The sequence below is a fragment of the Parasteatoda tepidariorum genome, chromosome 1, assembly GCF_043381705.1.
Source record: "Parasteatoda tepidariorum isolate YZ-2023 chromosome 1, CAS_Ptep_4.0, whole genome shotgun sequence".
NCBI lineage: Eukaryota > Metazoa > Arthropoda > Arachnida > Araneae > Theridiidae > Parasteatoda > Parasteatoda tepidariorum.
In genome coordinates, this window is record NC_092204.1 from 83683290 (window position 1) to 83701504 (window position 18215).

The 18215-nt window shown below is 29.3% G+C and overlaps 1 long non-coding RNA gene across 4 annotated transcripts; it reads left to right on the forward strand.

The window, feature by feature from the left end:
• The first annotated feature begins 9131 nt into the window (after positions 1-9131).
• Positions 9132-17808, forward strand: LOC122273095 (uncharacterized). 4 transcript variants are annotated; one of them, XR_006227500.2, is made up of 3 exons: positions 9132-9208; positions 16345-16412; positions 17486-17808. It is a non-coding gene; the product is annotated as an uncharacterized lncRNA (long non-coding RNA). The 4 variants fall into 4 exon arrangements; XR_011638125.1 differs by lacking the exon at positions 9132-9208 and adding an exon at positions 12543-12566; XR_011638123.1 differs by lacking the exon at positions 9132-9208 and adding an exon at positions 15103-15126.
• Positions 17809-18215: the final 407 nt, after the last annotated feature.

Here is an 18215-nt window from a genome sequence, read left to right on the forward strand (position 1 = left end):
CTAAGGATTCCTTATTTTTAGATTTTTCAATCGATATGTTTTCGTTTAATTCCTCAATTTTCTTGGTAGCGCGGAATTTACAACGAACAACTTTTTCACTGTACTCTTCCGATTTCGAAAATTCGTCTTCAAACTCTTCAGATGTAAACATAACTTCTAATTCTTTGTTAATCGATTCAAGTGATTCATTTTTGTTTAGAAGAAAATGCAAACACTCTTCTAAAACACTGATATCTGACACTTCTGTTTTAAGTTCCTTTTCTAATACATTCAGTGCTTTAGTAACAGACGATCTAAGCAAACCTCTTTTTTTCTTTAAAATTGTTACCCCTTCCTCCATTGTTTATTTTTTCAATTTAGTGCTAATTTATATTTTTCAGTTCAATTGAATAAGTGTTCAAATTAAAAAAGTTAACTACATCCCAGCAGGGGATGCCATATAACTAAATACTAAACAAAGACTTCTAAAGATTCAATATATATCAACAAGGAATCTTACCTTGTTTCGGCTTCTTGTTCTGCCTTCACCTAGTATTCTCTTCCAAAGGTCTTGAGCTGTAGATAACTAATACACTTAGGCTGAAAAATACTTCGCACAAAACGTTTAAGAATTAAATTTAATAATTAAGCATGATAAAAAAGGGAAAGCTATATACAGATGAAAAGAGTTGTACGTTGTTCATGACAAATTCTAAGCTATACCACGCTCGTGGAGAAAAAGTTCGTAATTGAATGTTTCGGTATTTGTCCGCTAGGGGGGATCGAGGCATTCTTAACAGGCGGTGTTGATCTTCTTGACTGATTTTTGAGTACTTACGGACCCAAAATAAAGGGTAAAAAGAGAGGGTGGCCCTTTTTCACCAACACTATTAACATGGCTGTTTTAGCAGCATGGAGGGTTCATTGTGAGGTTAATGGACAGATGTCACAATTAAAATTTCTTCGAGATGTGATCATGGGACTGGAGACTGCGCCGAATGGACTTGGACCGCATGGGCAAGTAAATACCAGCATATGTTTTGATGGAGTTAATCACTTCATTACACAGGCTGATAAGCAGTCAAAATGTAAATTGTGCAAAAAGAACACTCCTTTGTGTTGTGAAAAATGTAAAGTAATGCTTCACAAAAATTGTACAATTTTGCTTCATACAAAAATGTAAAACAGGCAAATTTAAAGAATAATAATAAAACAGGTAAAAATATTTGTGAACTATTTTGCTTCTTCGTTCAAGCATGTTTATTTCATACTTAACTTTATTGATCCCATTAAAACAGACTTGGCGATTTCTATCAAAATATATACAACTAATGAAACTAAACACTCAATTTGTAGCGTAGTGTGTAAGAGAGCTATGTTAGTCCCATTAAACGCCAAGTCTCCCTTTTGGGACCTTATTATATCTTTCAACCAATTAAACTTTTCTCAAATATTTAAAGCTCATATGATTAGAAATGTATATTACACCTTAAAACATACCAAAATTCCAATTTTTTCTCAACGGTTTATATAGCGGCGTTTAATGAGTTAAAACTATCAGGCTCGTAATGGGTTTAGGATCTTTCCAAATGGTAAGGCAACAAGTACGTGTTCGGTGACTTCTTCCAGCTTACAATATAAGTTGAGGAACGCGGATACCTAAATTGGATTACAGCTCTGCTACTTTAGCTGTCAACCGAATTCGTTTCGTTTGGTTATCCAATCTATATTTATTTTCGAACAATTGGATGTTGTGTCGACAAGTCAACAAGAGGAGTCTATGATTTTTTTCCTTTCTTTTCTTTACTTTATCATCATTATAATATATTTTTTAATATTATGTGGGAGCGCTATACACTGCAAAAGCTGATTTTTTGATACTTGTAATTTTGTATTATTGTACAATATCAAGTTAACATTTACGTCAATGCAAGGTTTATTATTTTTCTAATATATTTGTTTGACTTGAACAATCGCTGATTAAATGATCCTAAATTTGATATTAACCACTAAAACATTAAAAGTTCAAAAAGTTAAAAACTTCAAAGAAAGATAATACATTTAAAAAAATAAAAATTAAATATTAAAGTAAATATTCAAAAAATCTTTATAAATTTAATTTAAGAAATGCTTAAAAAATTCTCAGAAATTTTCAGAAGATAATTGAAGAAAAAAATACTTTAGAAATTATTTTAAAAAATAATAATTAATATAAGAAAAAAATTGACTTACCAATTCAAGTGTGCAAGAATACCACCCAGTTCATAGGGAATGCGCTGTGATAACATTTCCCACTAGTTCTCGATTCTGGTTGATATGCAGTGTTAATATTTATAAGGAATTATTAAAACCATTGATAAAAATTTCTGATAAACGAGAAAAATTTTTTTAGAAAACTTTTTTTTTATAAAAAAAAAAGAGCTGTTAATATTATAAAGCATACATATGATTTTTTTTTCCTGTATTGAATTTTCACTCTCCCACAAAACACCAATGTAAACTAAATCAATAATCAGGAAACTGAAAAAAAAAAAAGAAAGCAAGAAAAAGTTGAGTAGAAAAGTAAGTATCTAAAGTAAAGTTTTTATGAGCATCAATGTATTTTTTTACTAAGATTTTATCAAAAAAAATTTTTTAAAGACAATATTTTGTTTATTTAATTAGTTTCTTTTAGATAAAAAAATAAGAAGAAAATCTGTTTTTAAAAAATCAGAATAAGAAATTAGTTTACTTCTAAATGCTCCAAAAATACTTTGATCTTTTCTGTATTTTGGTCTAAATTTTAGTAAGATTATTGGCGAAAAAAGAATTAATAGCATTTTATTTTCTTTAAAGCCAATATTGGCCGCTTTCTCTGTTTGCTTGCTACCTCGTGCAACCAGCCAACTTAAATAGTCATCCAGTTTCCATGACAACCTGCCTTTCTCTTCAGTATTAAATTGAGATGAAATGGAGTTTAACTTGCTTTCGAAAATTTTACTTCAAAGCCATTTAAGAATGCATCGATAAAAATTCATGTAATTATGTGACATGATAAACAAAAATAAGCGATATAGAATGATGCCACATGAAAATCAAAACAGAAGCACAAATATTAATAAAAAGTTTTAATCCTAAAGGAAAATACTGTATTTTTTTGTTGCGCAATTAAAACGTGGATTTAGAAAATTTTCACCAACTGTAAATTTGGCAGCACGCTATGATGTTAAAATATTGCCGAATTCACTGTTTATTTGTCACTGGTATTGCACTTATTTACTGAAAAAGAGCTAATATAGATTTTAAAATATTTAATTATAGGGGAGAGTCGGGTAGCCCCGCCCACTGTCAATTTCATATGTATAGAATATTTTTTCAAGTCAATGGGCCATCGGACATTAATTGTTATATTAAAAAAATATTATTTTCAAAGTTTCAAGTATTTATGCAGCTGGTAACATGGTAAACAATAGTTTTGAAAATATGTTGAATACAGTAGTCATGAAATTAAGAAAAATTGGTTGAATGTTTCGATTAAACTTCATTTTAATACTAAAAAAATAATTTTTTCTATACATACAGCATTAAAGTATGTAGTCTTAAGTTTAATTTGCACAAAGAAAGAAGTTTGTATGTAAAAAATTGTTCGAGTAATTAAAGACACTTACTCAAATCTCAATTTATTTTATAGTCTTTTCAGGTAACAGTGACATCTTCTGATGTACTTCGTATTGAATTTTAGTACATGCGTGAGTTTCCTTCCTGTTTTCGACGCTGAACGCTACAAAACCGTAGGGGAGAGTGGGGTCAATTGTAACAGGGTACGATTGTAACAGAGCAAAAATTTCGAGTATCGGGTTCTAGATTTGNAAAGAATATTTTACAAATGCGATCACTTAACTCGTCTCATTAATATTTAATGTCGTGTAATAAAAAAGAAAATAACCTAAAGTATCTTATTTGAAAAATTAAAATAAAATGTTAAAAATAAATCTAGCAGCATAGAAACAAATAAAATAAGAGATTCTCACAATTGAAGATCAAGCGGAAGAGTGGTTTGGGAGTAAGAGAGCTGATTCTACGAAGAAAAACAAAAAAAAAAAATCAAGACAGACAGGAACGGTTTTTCCTTAGCACGGCCAAAACTATCTACAATGTGTAATAACTCTTGAGGGGAACCGATATTCCACGTTATTGATTTATTAAAACTTATCAAAGAACCTGAAAATTCCACTAATGTCGTTCCAATCATCATTTTTGTGAAAAATATAAATCCCCTTTAATCTTCAATTGTAAAATGCAAATTACTTTATGAAAAAGGACATTAAAAAGATTTTTTCTTCTGAATACATTACTTGCAAAGAATCACACCATCTCGCAAGATTTCTTCATAGGGTCCATTAGGTAATTTTTGTCCCATGATAGCCTCGATCCATCTCAAAATGTCACCTTCTAATTCGGGGTCTCGTTTTCCAGCCAACTGTAAACAAAAACATTTCTATTAATCTCTGAATCTGCTCTTAAAAATCTAATTCCAAATCAAATTTTCTGTCACAGTTTGATATCTTTTAGTAGAGAAATGATCTGTATTAATCTGCAACATTATTGGAAATATTCTAAAATTTATCTGCAGAGCAGTTTTTGCTTAAAATGCTTGTATTTAAAAGTTGCATTTTGTAGGTCCGTAAGTTTTGATAGGCAAGACTGTCTAACAGTAGTAATAGTACTTTATTCACGTCGCACTAGAGATGCACAATAGAATGATGGCGATGGTAACATCTTCGAGAATGATCCGAAGACATGCCATCGCTATTTTGATCCTCTGCAGAGGTGATAGCTCCGCCGCTATGGTAGTCCGTCGACCTGCGCTGGTAGTCCAGCATTTTACCGCAGAGTGGTGTTTGACGATAATCGATGTGTACACCCTCGGGCCTATCGCAACTGATCAAAGTAGTCACCGATACACACACTGAACTCAGCCAGTGATGTTTGACTTAAGTTATCTATTGGGAATCGTGTCTTATTGTGAACAGTCTATTGAGGGACACGTAGCTATTTCTTCATGTCTTTAATACATGAAGAAATAGCTGCACTGTTAAAATATGGTACTTAAAATTAATTAATTGAAGTGTTATTAGTTTGAAATTTATTAATTGGAAAAAGAAAAATTCCGTAACAGTGAAACTAAATTTAAACTATTCTTGACTTCAATTATTTTTATTTTATGGAAATGGCACCCCAGACCATAATGCCTTGTTGAGGGCCGGTGTGGCGTGCAATAGTGAAGGCAGGATCCCCCCTCTGCCCTGTACGTCTCCAAACACGTCTTCGATGATCGTCAGGGCACAGTTTGAAGCGGGATTCGTCGCTAAAGACTATACGTCCCCAGTCTGCATCATTCCAGCCTGATCTAGCGTCGATTTTGCGCGTCTTAGTGCGTTCTTGGTGCGTCGATTCTTTTTTTATAGAGTGTATTTTTCATTTAAACAATTTATGGTGCAATTATAAACTTTGCACCAAGTATTGGCTAAACATTTACCCAGATTTTTTATAGGGTACATCAACTTCTGAAAATTCTGTTTTCTTTTTCTTTTTAGCTGCTGTTATTGAAGGAAAAGAGTGTAGGGAAGAAAGATGCAACAAACACTGCGTGAAAATTGAACAACAGAAAGGGGAATGTAAAGATGGTAAATGCTCATGCACCGGTATGGGTGATAATTCGAACACAACAGTGCATCATAGTAAGGGACGTAAGCAACACCCTCTTAATGTAGGATGTCTCATGGTTAAACTTAGAATTATACTAGAGCCTGTTAATTAATGAGAAACTTGACAAGACAGTTTTAATATATGACATTTTAATTCTAAATTATACTTCTGTTATTAAAATTTCAATATATATAATGGAAATAAAATGCTTTACAAATCTCTCGAAAGTAAAGAATTAAATAAAGAAAGCTAAAAAAAGTTTTACTCTGTGTGTTTATTTTAATAAGTTTCAAGAGATTCATTAGTTTGACTTTTTTTAAGTACATGATGAAATTAAATTCCTGACTAAGAATTACGTCTTATTTTTTCAGAGTTTTTATTTTATTTTTAATGAACGAGAAGTTATATAGTCACTATATGTATATTTGAAGCAGCGTATTTGTTTCTTTGTATACCACGGTTATAGCAATGATAAGAAAAGACATATTGCACGTCTTTTGAAAAGTCATAAAAGATCTGTAGATGTTTTTGCGCTGAACCTAAGCCTCAAGCCATCATAAAATTGGTGTAGTGAATCAAAAAATGGAAAATTCAAGTTTATCTTAATTAAAAATTAAACCAATAGATTACATTCTCAAGAAAAATTTGTTATTTTAATTTAAATAAAAAGCTGTCAAAACATGCATAAATAATTCAAACTCTATAAAATAATTAGTTAAAATACTGATATAACACTTCTGTGATAATGTATTATTAAAATACAGCAATTGGACTGAAATTTTAGTTGTATCGAAGCGTTGTAGACGTAACATGAATCATCGTTAAAAAATAAATGTATCTGTCCCAGTAATGGTAAAAGATAAGCGTTTATGCAAGAAAATTTAAGAATATTTTTTAAATAATTATTCATGATAATTATTTTTATTTGTATAATCAAAATATTAATTACTTTTCTATGTAAGGAAATATTTCATAGTTATTTTTATTATCAAGCACAATTGTTATAGATTATTTTCTAACCGTAACCCTCAACGCATCACGATCAATTCAGATTGCTTTGAATAAAACTATAACATGAATAATACTATAACTAAAAAGTGAGCAATAGAAAGAAATGAACATTACAAACTTTGAGGTTGCCTAAAAAATAAATTTCTAGTTTAAAAAATGTGTTCAAATTTAAACATTATTTATTATTATTATTTAAATAAAAGCGAAAAAAAATTCTGCACTGAAAAATTTAGTTAAAACAAAAACTTAGTTTAGTTGAACTTAATTAATTAAGTTACAATTTATTTAAAATTTAGATTAAAGAAATTTAGCTTAGTTTAGTTTAGAGTTAAAGCAGAAAACGTTAAATTCAACAATATCGAAAAAGAATACAGGATGTTCCGTTATAAGAAACTTAAATATATATATTGTAAGACATTTTCTTGATATTGAATTGATATTGAAAATATGTTCATTGGGCATCAAAAATTAATATTTATCTCTGAAAAAAAAACATTATTACAGACGAAGCATTGTCGAGTTTAAGCAGAGAAAATAACAAAATAAAACTTTTGAAAAAAAATAATGTTTTTTTTCTCTCTTTTTTCTTTGTATTTAGTTTGAATGTACCTTTTAGTTTAATTTTCAAACAAACTATGAAATTTTTTTTGATGTATTCGTACGGACATCCTTGTTTAGCTCATCCCAAACAAATTCGATAAGATCAGGTGAACGTGGTGACTACTCAGATTGGAACAAAAAAGTTTAAATAAATTCGTCAGTCCACAACACCCCTTACCACTGTTTTTTAGACAAATTTTTATGATTTTTATTCAAGTGCACTGCATTTACTGTTTTCAGCTAAAATAAGTGGTTTCTTTTCCACAATACAATCCACAAACCTGCAATGGTACACTGTTTGAAATTTCATTCTGAAATTACTTGAAAATAAATGGCAGTAACCTGTCCATTAACTGTAAAGTTAATGGTAAAAACTTTTTTTACCTTTACGATTTTTAAACAGTTTACTAGAATGGTTTCAAAACCGTAAAAAAAAAACTTATTGGAGTTAGACTTTTCGTTGAAAGGCATAGGAGTTAGGATGTGGTTCATCAAGAGGATATATTGCGGTGGTGAGTTGACAGATTAACCCTCTATGCTAAAGTATGTACCACGCTGCTCTATTAGGTGGGCATTGTTGATTCGATAAAAGTCTGGTTGTTTAACCGCATTAGGTAATAGCAGTAGAAAAACGCTTTTTTTCTCGCAGTTAACAGTTTGAATTATAATTATTATAATTTTATTATTATATTTATAATTATTTGATTGATTTGTTTGAATATAGTAAAAAAATATTAAACAGAATGTTATTTAACTGCTTCGAACCAGAATTTTCGAACAGGGTACCTGATCTGCCGTTAAGAAATTTCTTGAACAAAAAAATATGGTTGTGTTCAAACATTTGACAAACACTGAGCACTATCATTTTATGCACAAAGAGTACGATTTATCCAATATACCAGAAATAACTATTTTCATACAATTAAGTTTCTTTTTTACTGCTTTAAAACTATTCTAGTTGTAAATGGTTTAAGAACCGTAAAGATAAAAATGTTCTTTTCCATAAATTTTACGGGTTATTGGATGGACAGATTGCTGTCGGTCATTTGACAATAGTAAATTTTAGAATGAAGATTATAACAGTGTAGCATTGCAGGTTTGTGCATACTATTGTGGAAAGGGAACCACTTATGCTGTAAATGAAAGTATACTTTAATAAAAACCATAAAAATTTAAAAGAAACAACAATGATAAGGGGTCTTCTGGACTGCCCAATTTGTTTAAACTTATTTTTTCCAATCGGAGTAGTCAGCACAGTTACTAACTCGTCTGGGATGAACTAAACAAAGATGTCAGAACGAATACCTCAAAAAAAGTACTAGTTTATTTGAAAATTATAAGGTATATTCTAACTAAATACGAAAGCATTTCAGTCCCACTTGATAATTATGTAAAATTTTTAAATAATGGCTAGATTATCTGACTTCATTATAAATTTTCTCGTTCAGCATAATCCCAAAATTATGCCCAAACATTAATGATATTCGCATTTTTATTTATTTCGTATTTCATTTTGAGTCTTTAACATAAGAAAGGGTATAAGTCTAATAAAATTGCATGAATTGTCAAATCGCAAAAAAATAATCTCTTCATTGAAATCAACAAGAGATTATTTTTTTGCAAGCAACGAAAACATTATTATATTCGTATGAGGCGCTTATATAACAATGTTACGAAATTTACTGAAAATCTTGTCATACAATATTCATTGGAGGCTTAGTTTATGTTAGGCGCATTTTTATTTATTCGTATTGAATTTTGAGTCTTTAACATAAGAAAGGGTATATGTCTAATTAAATTACATGAATTGTCAAATCTCAAAAAAAATCTCTTGTAATCTCAATAAACGAGGCTGAACAAACACTGACATTAATATAAAACCGCTACTACTCTTGATATTAGATGATCATTTTGGAAGTCTTGCATTTGTGTAAGTACTGTATATTTTCTTAAGGTATAGTTTTCATTCTAAGATTTACTTTGAGCATTTTGTCTCTTTAATTTTATAAAGTATTTTAAGTGCCTTTTTCTTCTTCTTCTTCGCAGTTAATACACGATTTTAACTTGGTCGTGTGAAGTATAACAATAAGATATGCATGTTAAATTATTCCATTGCGCATATGGACAATAACAAACCTAAACATCGCATCTAGTTAGTCATTATTTACATTAAAAACCACTAGACATTAAACTAATTAAGACATTGAAGTATCAATATAGATATCTTACTATATTATACATGTTTATGTTTATTATTTTTAATTAAATGATTAATAAAACTGAAAAACACTCAGTTAAAAAGATGATTTTAGACATTAGATTCTTCATAAGGTAAATCTAGGAGAGTCTTTGCAGTGTTCAACAAAATAATAATAATTGAAAAATCAATATTATATATTTATTGCTAATTTTTGTTTCACTTATTTCTTGATCATAAATAATTAATGCAATCACTCATAATACAGAAATAATACTTGTGTAACTTATATAAAATATATGTATTACTTATGTATAACTTATTGTAAAATGGATTTACATAACATTTAAAGTAAATTTTATAATTTTTAATTTAATTTTTATTTTATAACAGTATTGAAGCAATTTATATTAATGCATTAAATCATGTATGTTGCATTTATATTAATGCAACATGCATAACATAGTAAATTCAATAAAAAGTTTGAAAGAAAATGTATTTTCTATTGTTAATATATAAGGGTACATGTCTTTATATACCCTTTTAACAATGCGTGTGTTCACTTCCAATCATTAATTTATCTTTGAATGACTTTTTAACCAATACTTAAAAGAGATAGGTAAATACAATTTTTTAGTATTGGTTACAAACCTATATAGATAAACTTTTGGTATCAGTTTCGGACACATGATGCTTGATGCATATTAATCTCTATTTTGATCTCAATCAAAATTAAGGGTGGAAAATTGAATGAATTCTTAAATAAAATTTCTATAGCTTCGATTAGAGCTAAAACTCCACTTCGATTAGAGCTAAAACTATTTTAAATTTATCTATTTACTGATAATAAACTTTAAGAAAAACTAAAAATTCTATATTTCCTGTGAAAAGTTTTGGGTATGAAACTAAAATCAATTATAACTATAAATTTCATATAAAACCATTTAAATGAGACTAATTTAATTTTTTTGAGCATATAAAAATATGAAAATCTTAAAAAAACACATGATTCATTGTAAAAAAATTGAAATAAATAGAAACCTGAAAATCACAGTAAGAATGCATTTAAACATAATAATAATAATCAACTTTTCAACAAATAGTTATGGAATTTTTTTATAATTTGATAAATTTAAAGTAAAATAAAATGTCGAATGATTTTAAAAATCTGTAGTGAATCGAATATGTATCAAATCGAAAAAAATTAAATTTCATGTATCAAATTTGTAATTTCCTTTCATGCATCTGCTCCAAAATGATGAATCCGTACCTACTGTCAGCAGTTGGATAAGTATATTAAATGTTCCAAGTTGATATATGAATATAAGTAGATACAAAATGACCCGAGTCCAAAATTGATAGAAGTTGCTACTTTCTCCTCAATGATATTAATATTTTAGTTTGTTAAAAAATTGATATGATTCATGCAGTAATACAAAAATAAATAAATAATCCAAGGAAACTGAAGTGGTAAGATATTACTTGATAAAAAAAACTCCATTCTCTTCAAAATATATACATATTGAAAATAACAGTTGGTATGTTTCAAGTGCTCAAAAACAGACGCCCATTTTCAAGACTTGCCAGATGTGAATAGTGCAAACAAAGTAATTTTAAATATAAAACTTTAAGAGGCCAACAAAAAATGAAAAATACAAAGATGAGAAAGAAAAGTAGAAAAACCTCTGCAGCCAAGAGCTAAAAAAATGAAAAAGAGAACAAGAAAAAAACACAGTGGTTGAGAGGGGAATATCTGGGTAAAATGCATTTCCACGCGATATGGAAACTTGGCGAGGTCGCGCTATCGAAAGGCTGTCGTTAACAAGGAAATCAACATTCATATGAATAAAAAAAGATTCCCGAGTATCAATATGAGTTGATGTGACTGAGGTGGAAATAATCTTGTCGAATAGCATTGTCTAATCTGAAATTAAGTCCAAGATTTTAACAATGTGCAGCAATTGATAATTTTTCGAAATCTGTATAACGAATATATCTATCATATTCTTTAGGTCTAATTTAGCTGTGGTTCATGTACCACACTAATTGTCAGTGCGACTTTGGTCACATCGGAAAAATTAGCCGCGCTTTAAAATTTAGATTCAGAGAACACGATAAATATGCCCGCTATCAAGGATTTGAAAAAATTCAAATTGCTGTGCATTGTTGGAATTTTAGGCATAAATTTTGTTCTGACAACGCCAAAATTATTTCCACCCCAATCACATCAGCTAATCTTGATACACTGGAATTTTGTTTTATTCATAGGAATGCTGATTTCCTTGTTAACGACGTTAGTTTCTTGGAACTTCTGCACAGTGCACGGAAATGCAATTTATCCTGATATTCCCCTCTGGACCATTGTGGTTTTTATTGTTCTGCTTTTTATCTTCTTTCCCTATCGACTACTGTTTAATTTTTAAAATTTCGCTTCTCAACTTTATTTTTAAATTTTTTGTTGACTACTTTATATTTTATATTTCAGTTCACTTCTTTTTGTATCATTCACGTCTGTCAAATCTGGGAAATGGGCTCTTGGTTTAGAGTGCTTGAAACATTTCGGCTGTTATTTCAAATTGCATTTTCTTGAAGCGAATGGAGTTTTAAATCACATAATATAAATGCAAAATTGTATTACATGGTTCCGTCATCTAACGATTTAAATAAGATTTAAAAGTAATTTTCCATTTTGTAGGAGTCATTTCACGAATCAAGTTACTAATTTGTTTATAAAATTTCCAGCAGAGGTTAATCAATGAATCAATAATTGAGTTCCTGCAATTTATATGCATCCAGCCGCATCGTTTCCGTCTATTAAGGTTTACTAGAGGTCATTGATCTAGTTACAGGGGTAATTAAAAACCCCAAATCTAATTCAATTCTTTAACTCTTATCTAAATAAATATCTAGCTCTCTAATATATATTTGCATGAATTATTAATTAATGACCTAAGAAAATATTTTAAATTAATTTTTTCATTTAAATTGTTTTTTGAAAAGAAAAATATTTTTCACACAGCTCAACCTCTTAGTCCAGCAGATGTGCCATGCTTAATCTATGTTTCCACTTATTAATACATTTTTAAGCTAGGTAAACATACATAAAATTTTTTCCGTTACTGTGTTATTCAATTTAAAAGCAGAATAATAAAACTGCCGACGAGACTTGTAAAAATTCTGTATCTCACAAATAATTTTTCAAGTTTTAACTTGCTATCAATTTATATGTATATAAATTACTAAACATAAAATGAATATATAATAAAGCTAAAGATAGAGTTTTAAAATAAAAGCTGCGCCTTTATAAGGAATCTAGTTATACTATTGTTATACTTTCCCTTCAAACTCTCCTTACAATGCATTTTGTTCGTTTGAGTGAGGGAAATCGTGGACAGAGTTAGCTGGTCATCCGTTTATTTGACCTGCCTTATTTGCTTTTATAACATGACAAAATGCATGAATTTTATTTCCAATACCATCATACCTCCAGGTTTAGTTAAAATTAATTACTTTTTCTATTTCTGAACATTTGGGGAATTCAAATACTCTTGTCAGCTGAAACTTGCCTAATTAAATTATAATAGTTATATTGTTTATTAGTTTTTTTTCCATATTTTATAAATTTTTTACACAATCAAGCAATTTTCTTCTCTACTTATCTCTTTGGATAGGTCCTGAAAAATCTCTTTCCACAGTATCTGTATTAAAGCTTCTCCGTACTGGTGCAGTTTTTATATGTACTAAATATTTTTTTTGTACTATTGTACCTGTATTAGTACTGACATCTCTAGTAAATGAAACAACAATTTTCATAATTAAACATAAATATACAGTATTTAAGCTATTCACGTGATAATTTTACCATTCACTGTTCACCAGAAAGTCTAAAAATATAGTTCTTATTGCAATACATTTGGTAACAGATACGAATCTAAAAAAAAATATCTATATATAACCAAATAAATGGTATTTATGGCATTCTCTAATATATCACGATAAATTAATAAAATAATCTCCAGACTTATCAATCATTTTAATAACTGTTTGGTAATTTTAACCTTTTGGTGTCTTTGCTTTTTACCATATAGAGAGGCTAATAGTATGTTTGCGATTTATTTAAAATGACAGTTTATTTAAATGGTTTGTGGAAGTTAGATCACTGTTAACTATTTCTTATTCTAATATAATTCCTCAATCATATTTAAGCCAAGAGTTGAAAGAGCAAAAATGAGGGCCTAAAATATTTTATTAAAATGTTATAAAATTACTAATATACACTGCTCAAAACAANGTATGTGTTTCTAATTCTGAATCTAAGTCTGAATCTGATTCATTGATGCATCATTCGTAATATGTATCAAAATTAAAAAAAAAGGATGGATGATAAAATACATGTTTGTATTATTTGTTTAAGTCACAACACATGACAATCTTTCAGTGCTTTTAAACATAGTTTCTGTTTTAAGATTTTGAACACACTGGCCAATTTATTCGTAGAAATTCCTTCCTCCAAAAGGAAGTCACTCATCAAGTTAGCCCGATGTAGCCTGCAATTGTCGTCCATTTACATGAAGTCATCTCCAATTGCTGCAGCGTAAGGGACAGCAACAGGTTTCAGGATCTCATTTCTATATCCGCGACCATTCAGAGCTCCATTTCGAATGATAAGGAGATCTGTGCGACCATTATTGGAGGTGACAGCATAGATCATCACCCACCTATCGCTAAATCTTACTCTTTGGAGTATGAACGTAGGATTACTTCGAGTGCCACATTCCCTCCAAATGAAATAATAACAGTTAAATAACGGTCTTTATTGAACGTTGTTGCACGTCTACGTCCTCGCCCTGATCTTCAGCCTACATTTTCAGTCTCCAAAAAACGGTTCCAAATCTCGGAAATCAAACTTTGTGAAACTCTAGTGGCTCCTTCAACTTCGGATTGTGTTAGGCCCCTTCTAACAAGCCAACAACTCTCCAAGCTTCTGATTCGGTTAAAAGACCTCGTTGAGACATCGAAGATGATACTAATTCGTTTAAACGAAACATAAAAAATCGCCATACTACTTATCACACCAATGGTGTTGAATTAATTTTGGTACTATGCTTTAACTGAAAAAACTACGATAGTTAAAATTATTAAGGAAATGATACTAATTCGTTTAGGAGAAACACAAAAAATTGTTATACTATTGTTTACGCTAATAATGCTCAATTAATTTTGGAAGAAATAGTTTAAAATAAAAAAAATACAATGGGCTCTAAAAGGAGAAATTGAATTAGAAATAGAACTAGTTTGTTTAGGAAAGCATAAAAAACCATTATGCTATTATTGACGCAAATGATGCTTTTTTGATTTAAATACTATGCACTACTTGTATTATGATTTAGTAGGTACTAAATATAATCTACAAGATACAACTATTATAATTGGTATCTAAGCTGTACCAATACCGTGCATTACACCACTGAGTTTCCACGTATGTTACTTCTGTTTTACCTAAAGCTATTTAATTTTTTTAGCACTTACTTTACTTATTGTCTCCATGACTTGTGGCATGTGAATAACATAAGGAAACTTTGTTTATTTAGCAATTTAATCCTGTCAGAATCTGCTGATCTAACTTCTGATCAGCTCGCCTAATTCGAAAGGTATATTTTATCCACCCCCGTTCTATTGAATGTTTAACAAGAGTCCTTGTTTTTCTTTTAAATCTGGTTTCTTTTCACCTTCTTCTCTTGATGGTATTATTGAGCAGTTATAACCTTGTTTATTATTGTTAATCCTTGTTACGAACATGACTTTAAGTTACTGTGTCTTTCATATTTCAGTTCTAAGGGAGGGTGGTGGGTAGTCTAAAAGTGGGAGTAGATTTAAAATTGAGCGATCTGGATCAAAATTTTTATATCGAAAATATTTGCCTAATTCTGTTCAAACTTCGCACTGTTTCATCGAAAATTACATTTTTTATCCTTAATTTATAGCCCATGATCTACTGTTAAAATATCCTTTTAAGGTAAACTGTTTTACTATCTAAACAACTGTTACAATGGAACTATAGGAACAGCAAAAAGCTCGGTAATTTTAACCGAAACGCTTGGCAATGAAATTTTAAAATTATCAATACAAGGTTAGAAATTGTGGTAAAATTTATTAAATTTATCTTATGACACCTTAGAGCATAGCATAAGTACCCTTTATTTGATTAAAATCAAGTTCAGTTTAGAATTTTTTCTAAATATGGGTAATAACTCAAACTTTAAGAAACATCCAGTAAACTGTTGTGATTAGAGCGAAAAAAATATCAAATGAATGGTTTGAATAGAGTATATTTTGGTTTTTATTACCATAATTAAGTTTTTTTTCACCAGAAATGTCTTCACACAGCAGGGCTATTGTACAGGAATATTTTCTCCATGTGGTAATATGCAACATAGCAAAAATATATACAAAAATTGACAGAATTTTTAAATCGTATCTGTAAAAAAAGTTACATCCAATTAACACCACTGTAGTTCCCTATTCCGCATAAAGACTATCCGCATGAATAGATTTTTCTTTATTTGCAGACATAAACATCGTGAAAAAAATATTTAGAGCTAATTTGTCAATAATATTTTTTTTTCAGAATTGCTCACAAATAATCAGGTAAAACATTTCTTTAGAGAGAAATAATTTTTATAAACTCACGTTACAATATTTACGAAAATTATTTTTGTTAGAACAATTATGTTTTTATTATTTTTGATTTTTTTCCTTTCGTCTATTGTTTGAATTTTATGAAAATGTGCCCTTTTTGAGCGAGAATTTTAATAGAAAACCTTATTTTATAATTTCAATGATTTTGATCATGTTTTCTATATTTTTAGTCTAAGAAAAGTAAAAATGAAATTCGCAAGTGCTTTTCTGTTGTTAACTCTTTTGGTAGGAATTTCAGGTTAGTATGAAATATTCTTTAAACATTGTTATTACTTGTTTTGTAGGGACACGATTTTTAATGTATTCAGTGTAATGCAATTAAAATAAATACTAGATATTTAATTCAATTTTTTATAAAATATGTTTAGTACATTGAAATCTAAATTTTTAGCTTAAATAAATTTTAATTAATCAGGCACAAGAAGTTCAATTTCAGTTAGATTAAAAATTCATTTGATAAAAGCTACCAATATACTCTCTTTATTGGTAGGTGAGCTTCTTTCACTTCAAAGAGTGGATCTAACTCTTACCTGGTGCGCAATTATCTTAGCTGCTTACAGATGCAAGCGAAGATAGCGTTCAAAGAACTTTTTTCTTGTCTTTCCGTTGTAAATTAATCGTTATAAACTAATCTTGGAATCGCTATAAAATAGACCAAATTATTCTGTTTTATATAATGCAGGGTTTGGCATAAAGTCCGATCTTTATAGAAATATTTAGAAACTTTATTCAAAATGTAGAAGATAAGTGTCTATACATAGGTGTTTACTAGTCATTTTTTAGCCAGGAAAAAACAAAAACGCTAACAAAATTTTATAAGTTTTAGCTTGGAATGGCGAATGTAAGAAACACCAAATCCTGCTTCGTTGCTTTATGAAATAGAGAGTAGTTTAAAGAGGATTACGAGAAAGGTTCCATTCTGTAATTAACAAAAAATTTTATATTTTGTTCATCGTAAGATGAGACTTACATATAAAAAATGTTTTCTTTTCCTCCTTTAAATTTTGATTTGCCTACCTTCTCGCGTTCTGATTTTGTCTTTTTTTTAATATATTGAAATTGGAAAATATTTATATTACGGGTATATTTACAGAACATCCCATTTTAATTTTTCTATAAATTTTGAAATGTTGTATGAATTTTTATAATTCGTTAAATTAAAATTTTTATATTTTTACTGAAGAAATATTTAGTTCCTCAGTAAAACTCTTTCTACTTACTCGAAAAAATTATAACTTTTATTGTACGAAGAAAAATATTTCCACGATGCTGTTTTAATTAATAATTTTTTTTCTGAAATTTTGCATTTAGTTTTTATTGCTGAAGCAGATCCCCACGGCTGTCCTCAAACTCAAAGCTGTATTAGCTATTGTCAGAGCAGAAATTATGATACAGGACGATGCATTTCACAAAAGAAAGGAAGGCGTCAAACATGGAATTGCAAGTGTTCTTAAAAGAATAGGAAATGAAGGATGCTAATACCAAGTTCCATTATTCTTATGGTCTTGGACATAAGCACAGTTCTTGTGAAATATTCTGTATGTGTTTCTAATTCTGAATCTAAGTCTGAATCTGATTCATTGATGCATCATTCGTAATATGTATCAAAATTTAAAAAAAATAAAGGATGGATGACGAAATACATGTTTGTATTATTTGTTTAAGTCACAACACATGACAATCTTTCAGTGCTCTTAAACATAGTTTCTGTTTTAAGATTTATTTCAAATAGTTTAAGTTGTTCAAATAGTTAAGTTCAAATAGATCATGCAAGCTAGTAGCAAAATTCGTATCGACAAACCACCGTTGGGATTCGAACCTGGTCTTCTCATTGGGAGATGAATGCTCCATCGCCTGAGCCACCACGGCTCTCTTAAACTTTGTCCAATTAAGTATTATGTCATTACATTCGTAATTTCATAAAAAAAGTTGTTTGAATTTTTCTTAATTTTTTATCGCTTTAGTGGTTTTCAGTTCCTTTTCTCGATTAATGTACATACTGATATATTTCATGCTTTTACGCGTTTTAACTCCTATTTTC